This window comes from Schistocerca serialis, chromosome 6 (assembly GCF_023864345.2).
Source record: "Schistocerca serialis cubense isolate TAMUIC-IGC-003099 chromosome 6, iqSchSeri2.2, whole genome shotgun sequence".
NCBI classification, from domain to species: domain Eukaryota; kingdom Metazoa; phylum Arthropoda; class Insecta; order Orthoptera; family Acrididae; genus Schistocerca; species Schistocerca serialis.
In genome coordinates this window covers 21845640-21856805 of record NC_064643.1, presented here as the reverse complement: position 1 = coordinate 21856805, position 11166 = coordinate 21845640, and positions in this window count along the sequence as shown.

The following is an 11166-nucleotide window of genomic DNA, read 5'->3' as shown; positions in this document are numbered from 1 at the left end:
CAGTAAGAAGAGTCTGTATTCTTGTACTTAAGTCGGCATTGTGCCTTTTGTATTTAATTCCGATGCAATTTCTGTGTTTCATCGTCAATAAGAAGGTCAGAGGCATACAGTAAACCTGAACTGAAGCATCGGAATCTATAACTAGTGTCACAGGAATTGTTCAAAACATAGACAGTAAGAAAAATCAGTTTTCATATACTTATGTCGGCTTTGTGCCTTTTGTATTTAATTCCGATGCAATTTCAGGGTTTCATCGTCAATAAGAAGGTCAGAGGGATACAGTGAACCTGATGTGAAGCATCGGAATCTATAACTAGTGTCACAGGAATGGTTCAAAGCATAGAGAGCAAGAATAGTCAGTTTTCTTGTACTTAAGTCGGCATTGTGCCTTTCGTATTTAATTCCGATGCAATTTCTGTGTTTCATCGTCAATAAGAAGGTCAGAAGGATACAGTAAACCTGAAGTGAAGCATCGGAATCTATAACTAGTGTCACAGGAATTGTTCACATCATAGACAGTAAAAAGAGTCAGTTTTCTTGTACTTAAGCCGGCATTGTGCATTTTGTATTTAATTCCGATGCAATTTCTGTGTTTCATCGTCAATTAGAAGGTCAGAGCGATACAGTAAACCTGAAGTGAAGCATCGGAATCTATAACTAGTGTCACAGGAATGGATCAAAACATAGACAGTAAGAAGAGTCAGTTTTCTTATACTTAAGTCGGCTTTGTGCCTTTTGTAATTAATTCCGATGCAATTTCAGTGTCTCATCGTCAATAAGAAGGTCAGAGGGATACAGTGAACCTGAAGTGAAGCATCGGAATCTATAACTGGTGTCACAGGAATGGTTCAAAACATAGACAGTAAAAAGAGTCAGTTTTCTTCTACTTAAGGCGGCATTGTGCCTTTTCTATTTAATTCCCATGCAATTTCTGTGTTTCATCGTCAATAAGAAGGTCAGAGGGATACAGTAAACCTGAAGTGAAGCATCGGAATCTATAACTAGTGTCACAGGAATGGTTCAAAACATAGACAGTAAGAAGAGTCAGTTTTCTTGTACTAAAGTCGGCATCGTGCCTTTTGTTTTTAATTCCGATGCAATTTCTGTGTTTCATCGTGAATAAGAAGGTCAGAGGGATACAGTAAAGCTGAAGTGAAGCGTCGGAATCTATAACTAGTGTCACAGGAATGGTTGAAAACATAGACAGTAAGAAGAGTCAGTTTTTCTTGTACTTAAGTCGGCATTGTGCCTTTTATATTTAATTCCGATGCAATTTCTGTGTTTCATCGTCAATAAGATGGTCAGAGGGATACAGTAAACCTGAAGTGAAGCATCGGAATCTATAACTAGTGTCACAGGAATGGTTCAAAACATAGACAGGAAGAAGAGGCAGTTAACTTGTTACTAAGTCGGCTTTGTGCATTTTGTATTTAATTTCGAAGCAATTTCTGTGTTTCATCGTCAATAAGAAAGTCAGAGGGATACAGTAAACCTGAAGAAAAGCATCGGAATCTATAACGAGTGTCACAAGAATGGTTCAAAAGATAGACAGTAAGAAGAGTCTGTTATCTTGTACTTAAGTTGGCATTGTGCCTTTTGTATTTATTTCCGATGCAATTTCTGTGTTTCATCGTCAATAAGAAGGTCAGAGGGATACAGTAAACCTGAAGTGAAGCATCGGAATCTATAACTAGTGTCACAGGAATGGTTCAAAACATAGACAGTTAGAAGAGTCAGTTTTCTTGTACTTAAGTCGGCATTGTGCCTTTTGTATTTAATTCCAATGCAATTTCTGTGTTTCATCGTCAATAAGAAGGTCAGAGGCATAGAGTAAACCTGATGTGAAGCATCGGAATCTATAACTAGTGTCACAGGAATGGTTCAAAACATAGACAGTAAGAAGAGTCAGTTTTCTTGTACGTAAGTCGGCTCTGTGCCTTTTGTATTTAATTCCGATGCAATTTCAGTGTTTCACCGTCAATAAGAAGGTCAGAGGGATACAGTGAACCTGAAGTGAAGCATCGGAATCTATATCTAGTGTCACAGGAATGGTTCAAAACATAGACAGTAAGAAGAGTTAGTTTTCTTGTACTTAAGTCGGCATTGTGCCATTTTTATTTAATTCCAATGCAATGTCTGTGTTTCATCGTCAATAAGAAGGTCAGAGGGATACAGTAAACCTGAAGTGAAGCATCGGAATCTATAACTAGTGTCACAGGAATGGTTCAAAACATGGACAGTAAGATGAGTCAGTTATCTTGTACTTAAGTCAGCATTGTGCCTTTTGTATTTCATTCCGATGCAATTTCTGTGTTTCATCGTCAATAAGAAGGTCAGAGGGATACAGTAAACCTGAAGTGAAGCATCGGAATCTATAACTAGTGTCACAGGAATAGTACAAAACATAGACAGTATGAAGAGTCAGTCTTCTTGTACTTAAGTCGGCATTGTGCCTTTTGTATTTAATTCCGATGCAATTTCTGTGTTTCATCTTCAATAAGAAGGTCAGAGGGATACAGTAAACCTGAAGTGAATCATCGGGATCTATAACTAGTGTCACAGGAATGGTTCAAAGCATAGATAGTGGGAAGAGCCAGTCTTCGTGTTCTGGATTCGGCATTGTGCCTTTTGTGTTTAATTCCGATGCAATTTCTGTGTTTCATCGTCAATAAGAAGGTCAGAGCTATACAGTAAAGCTGACGTGAAGCATCGGAATCTATAACTAGTGTCACAGGAATAGTTCAAAACATAGACAGTAAGAAGAGTCAGTTTTCTTGTATTTAAGACGGCATTGTGCCTTTTGTATTTAATTCCGATGTAATTTCTGTGTTTCATCTTCAATAAGAAGGGCTGAGGGATACGGTAAACATGAAGTGTAGCATCGGATTCTATTACTAGTGTCACAGGAATGGTTCAAAACATAGACAGTAGGAAGAGTCAGTTCTCTTGTACTGAAGTCGGCTTTGTGCTTTTGTATTTAATTCCGATGCAATTTCTGTGTTTCATCGTCAATAAGGAGGTCAGAGGGATACAGTAAACCTGAAGTGAAGCATCGGAATCTATAACTAGTGTCACGGGAATGCTTCAAAACATAGACAGTAAGAATAGTCAGTTCTCTTGTAGATAAGTCGGCATTGTGTCTTTTCTATTTAATTCTGATGCAATTTCTGTGTTTCATCGTCAATAATAAGGTCAGAGGGATACAGAAAACCTGAAGTGAAGCATCGGAATCTATAACTAGTGTCACAGGAATGGTTCAAATCATAGACAGTAAGAAGAGCCAGTTTTTTCGTACTTGAGTCGGCATTGTGCCTATGTATTTAATTCCGATGCAATTTCTGTGTTTCATCGTCAATAAGAAGGTCAGAGGGATACAGTAAAGCTGAAGTGAAGCGTCTGAATCTATAACTAGTGTCACAGGAATGGTTGAAAACATAGACAGTAAGAAGAGTCAGTTTTTCTTGTACTTAAGACGGCATTGTGCCTTTTATATTTAATTCCGATGCAATTTCTGTGTTTCATCGTCAATAAGATGGTCAGAGGGATACAGTAAACCTGAAGTGAAGCATCGGAATCTATAACTAGTGTCACAGGAATGGTTCAAAACATAGACAGGAAGAAGAGGCAGTTAACTTGTTACTAAGTCGGCTTTGTGCATTTTGTATTTAATTTCGAAGCAATTTCTGTGTTTCATCGTCAATAAGAAAGTCAGAGGGATACAGTAAACCTGAAGAAAAGCATCGGAATCTATAACGAGTGTCACATGAATGGTTCAAAAGATAGACAGTAAGAAGAGTCTGTTATCTTGTACTTAAGTTGGCATTGTGCCTTTTGTATTTATTTCCGATGCAATTTCTGTGTTTCATCGTCAATAAGAAGGTCAGAGGGATACAGTAAACCTGAAGTGAAGCATCGGAATCTATAACTAGTGTCACAGGAATGGTTCAAAACATAGACAGTTAGAAGAGTCAGTTTTCTTGTACTTAAGTCGGCATTGTGCCTTTTGTATTTAATTCCGATGCAATTTCTGTGTTTCATCGTCAATAAGAAGGTCAGAGGCATAGAGTAAACCTGATGTGAAACATCGGAATCTATAACTAGTGTCACAGGAATGGTTCAAAACATAGACAGTAAGAAGAGTCAGTTTTCTTGTACGTAAGTCGGCTCTGTGCCTTTTGTATTTAATTCCGATGCAATTTCAGTGTTTCACCGTCAATAAGAAGGTCAGAGGGATACAGTGAACCTGAAGTGAAGCATCGGAATCTATATCTAGTGTCACAGGAATGGTTCAAAACATAGACAGTAAGAAGAGTTAGTTTTCTTGTACTTAAGTCGGCATTGTGCCATTTTTATTTAATTCCGATGCAATGTCTGTGTTTCATCGTCAATAAGAAGGTCAGAGGGATACAGTAAACCTGAAGTGAAGCATCGGAATCTATAACTAGTGTCACAGGAATGGTTCAAAACATGGACAGTAAGAAGAGTCAGTTATCTTGTACTTAAGTCAGCATTGTGCCTTTTGTATTTCATTCCGATGCAATTTCTGTGTTTCATCGTCAATAAGAAGGTCAGAGGGATACAGTAAACCTGAAGTGAAGCATCGGAATCTATAACTAGTGTCACAGGAATAGTACAAACATAGACAGTATGAAGAGTCAGTCTTCTTGTACTTAAGTCGGCATTGTGCCTTTTGTATTTAATTCCGATGCAATTTCTGTGTTTCATCTTCAATAAGAAGGTCAGAGGGATACAGTAAACCTGAAGTGAATCATCGGGATCTATAACTAGTGTCACAGGAATGGTTCAAAGCATAGATAGTAGGAAGAGCCAGTCTTCTTGTTCTGGATTCGGCATTGTGCCTTTTGTGTTTAATTCCGATGCAATTTCTGTGTTTCATAGTCAATAAGAAGGTCAGAGCTATACAGTAAAGCTGACGTGAAGCATCGGAATCTATAACTAGTGTCACAGGAATAGTTCAAAACATAGACAGTAAGAAGAGTCAGTTTTCTTGTATTTAAGACGGCATTGTGCCTTCTGTATTTAGTTCCGATGTAATTTCTGTGTTTCATCTTCAATAAGAAGGGCTGAGGGATACGGTAAACATGAAGTGTAGCATCGGATTCTATTACTAGTGTCACAGGAATGGTTCAAAACATAGACAGTAGGAAGAGTCAGTTCTCTTGTACTGAAGTCGGCTTTGTGCTTTTGTATTTAATACCGATGCAATTTCTGTGTTTCATCGTCAATAAGGAGGTCAGAGGGATACAGTAAACCTGAAGTGAAGCATCGGAATCTATAACTAGTGTCACGGGAATGCTTCAAAACATAGACAGTAAGAATAGTCAGTTCTCTTGTAGATAAGTCGGCATTGTGTCTTTTCTATTTAATTCTGATGCAATTTCTGTGTTTCATCGTCAATAATAAGGTCAGAGGGATACAGAAAACCTGAAGTGAAGCATCGGAATCTATAACTAGTGTCACAGGAATGGTTCAAAACATAGACAGGAAGAAGAGGCAGTTAACTTGTTACTAAGTCGGCTTTGTGCATTTTGTATTTAATTTCGAAGCAATTTCTGTGTTTCATCGTCAATAAGAAAGTCAGAGGGATACAGTAAACCTGAAGAAAAGCATCGGAATCTATAACGAGTGTCACATGAATGGTTCAAAAGATAGACAGTAAGAAGAGTCTGTTATCTTGTACTTAAGTTGGCATTGTGCCTTTTGTATTTATTTCCGATGCAATTTCTGTGTTTCATCGTCAATAAGAAGGTCAGAGGGATACAGTAAACCTGAAGTGAAGCATCGGAATCTATAACTAGTGTCACAGGAATGGTTCAAAACATAGACAGTTAGAAGAGTCAGTTTTCTTGTACTTAAGTCGGCATTGTGCCTTTTGTATTTAATTCCGATGCAATTTCTGTGTTTCATCGTCAATAAGAAGGTCAGAGGCATAGAGTAAACCTGATGTGAAACATCGGAATCTATAACTAGTGTCACAGGAATGGTTCAAAACATAGACAGTAAGAAGAGTCAGTTTTCTTGTACGTAAGTCGGCTCTGTGCCTTTTGTATTTAATTCCGATGCAATTTCAGTGTTTCACCGTCAATAAGAAGGTCAGAGGGATACAGTGAACCTGAAGTGAAGCATCGGAATCTATATCTAGTGTCACAGGAATGGTTCAAAACATAGACAGTAAGAAGAGTTAGTTTTCTTGTACTTAAGTCGGCATTGTGCCATTTTTATTTAATTCCGATGCAATGTCTGTGTTTCATCGTCAATAAGAAGGTCAGAGGGATACAGTAAACCTGAAGTGAAGCATCGGAATCTATAACTAGTGTCACAGGAATGGTTCAAAACATGGACAGTAAGAAGAGTCAGTTATCTTGTACTTAAGTCAGCATTGTGCCTTTTGTATTTCATTCCGATGCAATTTCTGTGTTTCATCGTCAATAAGAAGGTCAGAGGGATACAGTAAACCTGAAGTGAAGCATCGGAATCTATAACTAGTGTCACAGGAATAGTACAAACATAGACAGTATGAAGAGTCAGTCTTCTTGTACTTAAGTCGGCATTGTGCCTTTTGTATTTAATTCCGATGCAATTTCTGTGTTTCATCTTCAATAAGAAGGTCAGAGGGATACAGTAAACCTGAAGTGAAGCATCGGAATCTATAACTAGTGTCACAGGAATGGTTCAAAACATGGACAGTAAGATGAGTCAGTTATCTTGTACTTAAGTCAGCATTGTGCCTTTTGTATTTCATTCCGATGCAATTTCTGTGTTTCATCGTCAATAAGAAGGTCAGGGGGATACAGTAAACCTGAAGTGAAGCATCGGAATCTATAACTAGTGTCACAGGAATAGTACAAAACATAGACAGTATGAAGAGTCAGTCTTCTTGTACTTAAGTCGGCATTGTGCCTTTTGTATTTAATTCCGATGCAATTTCTGTGTTTCATCTTCAATAAGAAGGTCAGAGGGATACAGTAAACCTGAAGTGAATCATCGGGATCTATAACTAGTGTCACAGGAATGGTTCAAAGCATAGATAGTAGGAAGAGCCAGTCTTCATGTTCTGGATTCGGCATTGTGCCTTTTGTGTTTAATTCCGATGCAATTTCTGTGTTTCATCGTCAATAAGAAGGTCAGAGCTATACAGTAAAGCTGACGTGAAGCATCGGAATCTATAACTAGTGTCACAGGAATAGTTCAAAACATAGACAGTAAGAAGAGTCAGTTTTCTTGTATTTAAGACGGCATTGTGCCTTTTGTATTTAATTCCGATGTAATTTCTGTGTTTCATCTTCAATAAGAAGGGCTGAGGGATACGGTAAACATGAAGTGTAGCATCGGATTCTATTACTAGTGTCACAGGAATGGTTCAAAACATAGACAGTAGGAAGAGTCAGTTCTCTTGTACTGAAGTCGGCTTTGTGCTTTTGTATTTAATTCCGATGCAATTTCTGTGTTTCATCGTCAATAAGGAGGTCAGAGGGATACAGTAAACCTGAAGTGAAGCATCGGAATCTATAACTAGTGTCACGGGAATGCTTCAAAACATAGACAGTAAGAATAGTCAGTTCTCTTGTAGATAAGTGGGCATTGTGTCTTTTCTATTTAATTCTGATGCAATTTCTGTGTTTCATCGTCAATAATAAGGTCAGAGGGATACAGAAAACCTGAAGTGAAGCATCGGAATCTATAACTAGTGTCACAGGAATGGTTCAAATCATAGACAGTAAGAAGAGCCAGTTTTTTCGTACTTGAGTCGGCATTGTGCCTATGTATTTAATTCCGATGCAATTTCTGTGTTTCATCGTCAATAAGAAGGTCAGAGGGATACAGTAAAGCTGAAGTGAAGCGTCGGAATCTATAACTAGTGTCACAGGAATGGTTGAAAACATAGACAGTAAGAAGAGTCAGTTTTTCTTGTACTTAAGTCGGCATTGTGCCTTTTATATTTAATTCCGATGCAATTTCTGTGTTTCATCGTCAATAAGATGGTCAGAGGGATACAGTAAACCTGAAGTGAAGCATCGGAATCTATAACTAGTGTCACAGGAATGGTTCAAAACATAGACAGGAAGAAGAGGCAGTTAACTTGTTACTAAGTCGGCTTTGTGCATTTTGTATTTAATTTCGAAGCAATTTCTGTGTTTCATCGTCAATAAGAAAGTCAGAGGGATACAGTAAACCTGAAGAAAAGCATCGGAATCTATAACGAGTGTCACATGAATGGTTCAAAAGATAGACAGTAACAAGAGTCTGTTATCTTGTACTTAAGTTGGCATTGTGCCTTTTGTATTTATTTCCGATGCAATTTCTGTGTTTCATCGTCAATAAGAAGGTCAGAGGGATACAGTAAACCTGAAGTGAAGCATCGGAATCTATAACTAGTGTCACAGGAATGGTTCAAAACATAGACAGTTAGAAGAGTCAGTTTTCTTGTACTTAAGTCGGCATTGTGCCTTTTGTATTTAATTCCGATGCAATTTCTGTGTTTCATCGTCAATAAGAAGGTCAGAGGCATAGAGTAAACCTGATGTGAAACATCGGAATCTATAACTAGTGTCACAGGAATGGTTCAAAACATAGACAGTAAGAAGAGTCAGTTTTCTTGTACGTAAGTCGGCTCTGTGCCTTTTGTATTTAATTCCGATGCAATTTCAGTGTTTCACCGTCAATAAGAAGGTCAGAGGGATACAGTGAACCTGAAGTGAAGCATCGGAATCTATATCTAGTGTCACAGGAATGGTTCAAAACATAGACAGTAAGAAGAGTTAGTTTTCTTGTACTTAAGTCGGCATTGTGCCATTTTTATTTAATTCCGATGCAATGTCTGTGTTTCATCGTCAATAAGAAGGTCAGAGGGATACAGTAAACCTGAAGTGAAGCATCGGAATCTATAACTAGTGTCACAGGAATGGTTCAAAACATGGACAGTAAGAAGAGTCAGTTATCTTGTACTTAAGTCAGCATTGTGCCTTTTGTATTTCATTCCGATGCAATTTCTGTGTTTCATCGTCAATAAGAAGGTCAGAGGGATACAGTAAACCTGAAGTGAAGCATCGGAATCTATAACTAGTGTCACAGGAATAGTACAAACATAGACAGTATGAAGAGTCAGTCTTCTTGTACTTAAGTCGGCATTGTGCCTTTTGTATTTAATTCCGATGCAATTTCTGTGTTTCATCTTCAATAAGAAGGTCAGAGGGATACAGTAAACCTGAAGTGAATCATCGGGATCTATAACTAGTGTCACAGGAATGGTTCAAAGCATAGATAGTAGGAAGAGCCAGTCTTCTTGTTCTGGATTCGGCATTGTGCCTTTTGTGTTTAATTCCGATGCAATTTCTGTGTTTCATCGTCAATAAGAAGGTCAGAGCTATACAGTAAAGCTGACGTGAAGCATCGGAATCTATAACTAGTGTCACAGGAATAGTTCAAAACATAGACAGTAAGAAGAGTCAGTTTTCTTGTATTTAAGACGGCATTGTGCCTTCTGTATTTAGTTCCGATGTAATTTCTGTGTTTCATCTTCAATAAGAAGGGCTGAGGGATACGGTAAACATGAAGTGTAGCATCGGATTCTATTACTAGTGTCACAGGAATGGTTCAAAACATAGACAGTAGGAAGAGTCAGTTCTCTTGTACTGAAGTCGGCTTTGTGCTTTTGTATTTAATTCCGATGCAATTTCTGTGTTTCATCGTCAATAAGGAGGTCAGAGGGATACAGTAAACCTGAAGTGAAGCATCGGAATCTATAACTAGTGTCACGGGAATGCTTCAAAACATAGACAGTAAGAATAGTCAGTTCTCTTGTAGATAAGTCGGCATTGTGTCTTTTCTATTTAATTCTGATGCAATTTCTGTGTTTCATCGTCAATAATAAGGTCAGAGGGATACAGAAAACCTGAAGTGAAGCATCGGAATCTATAACTAGTGTCACAGGAATGGTTCAAATCATAGACAGTAAGAAGAGCCAGTTTTTTCGTACTTGAGTCGGCATTGTGCCTATGTATTTAATTCCGATGCAATTTCTGTGTTTCATCGTCAATAAGACGGTCAGAGGGATACAGTAAACCTCAAGTGAAGCATCGGGATCTATAACTACTGTCACAGGAATGGTTCAAAACATAGACAGTAGGAAGAGCCAGTCTTCTTGTTCTTGATTCGGCATTGTGCCTTCTTGTATTTAATTCCGATGCAATTTCTGTGTTTCATCGTCAATTCGAAGGTCGGAGGGATACAGTAATGCTGAAGTGAAGCATCGGAATCTATAACTAGTATCACAGGAATAGTACAAAACATAGACAGTATGAAGAGTCAGTCTTCTTGTACTTAAGTCGGCATTGTGCCTTTTATATTTAATTCCGATGCAATTTCTGTGTTCCATCTTCAATAAGAAGGTCAGAGGGATACAGTAAACCTGAAGTGAAGCATCGGGATCTATAACTAGTGTCACAGGAATGGTTCAAAACATAGACAGTAGGAAGAGACAGCCTTCTTGTTCTTGATTCGGCATTGTGCCTTTTGTGTTTAATTCCGATGCAATTTCTGTGTTTCATCGTCAATAAGAAGGTCAGAGGGAGACAGTAAAGCTGAAGTGAAGCTTCGGAATCTATAACTAGTGTCACGGAATTGCTTCAAAACATAGACAATAAGAATAGTCAGTTGTCTTGTAGATAAGTCGGCATTGTGTCTTTTCTATTTAATTCTGATGCAATTTCTATGTATCATCGTCAATAAGAAGGTCAGAGGGATACAGTAAACCTGAAGAGAAGCATCGGAATCTATAACTAGTGTCACAGGAATGGTTCAAAACATAGACAGTAGTAAGAGCCAGTCTTCTTGTACTTGAGTCGGAATTGTGCCTTTTGTATTTAATTCCGATGCAATATGTGTTTTTCATCGTCAATAAGAAGGTCAGAGCGATACAGTAAACCTGAAGTGAAGCATCGGAATCTGTAATTAGTGTCACAGGAATAGTTCAAAACGTAGACAGTAAGAAGAGTCAGTCTTCTTGTACTTAAGTCGGTATTGTGCCTTTTGTAATTAATTCCGTTGCAATTTCTGTGTTTCAACGTCAATAAGAAGGTCAGAGGGATGCAGTAAACCTGAAGTGAAGCATCGGAATCTATACCTAGTGTCACAGGATTGGTTCAA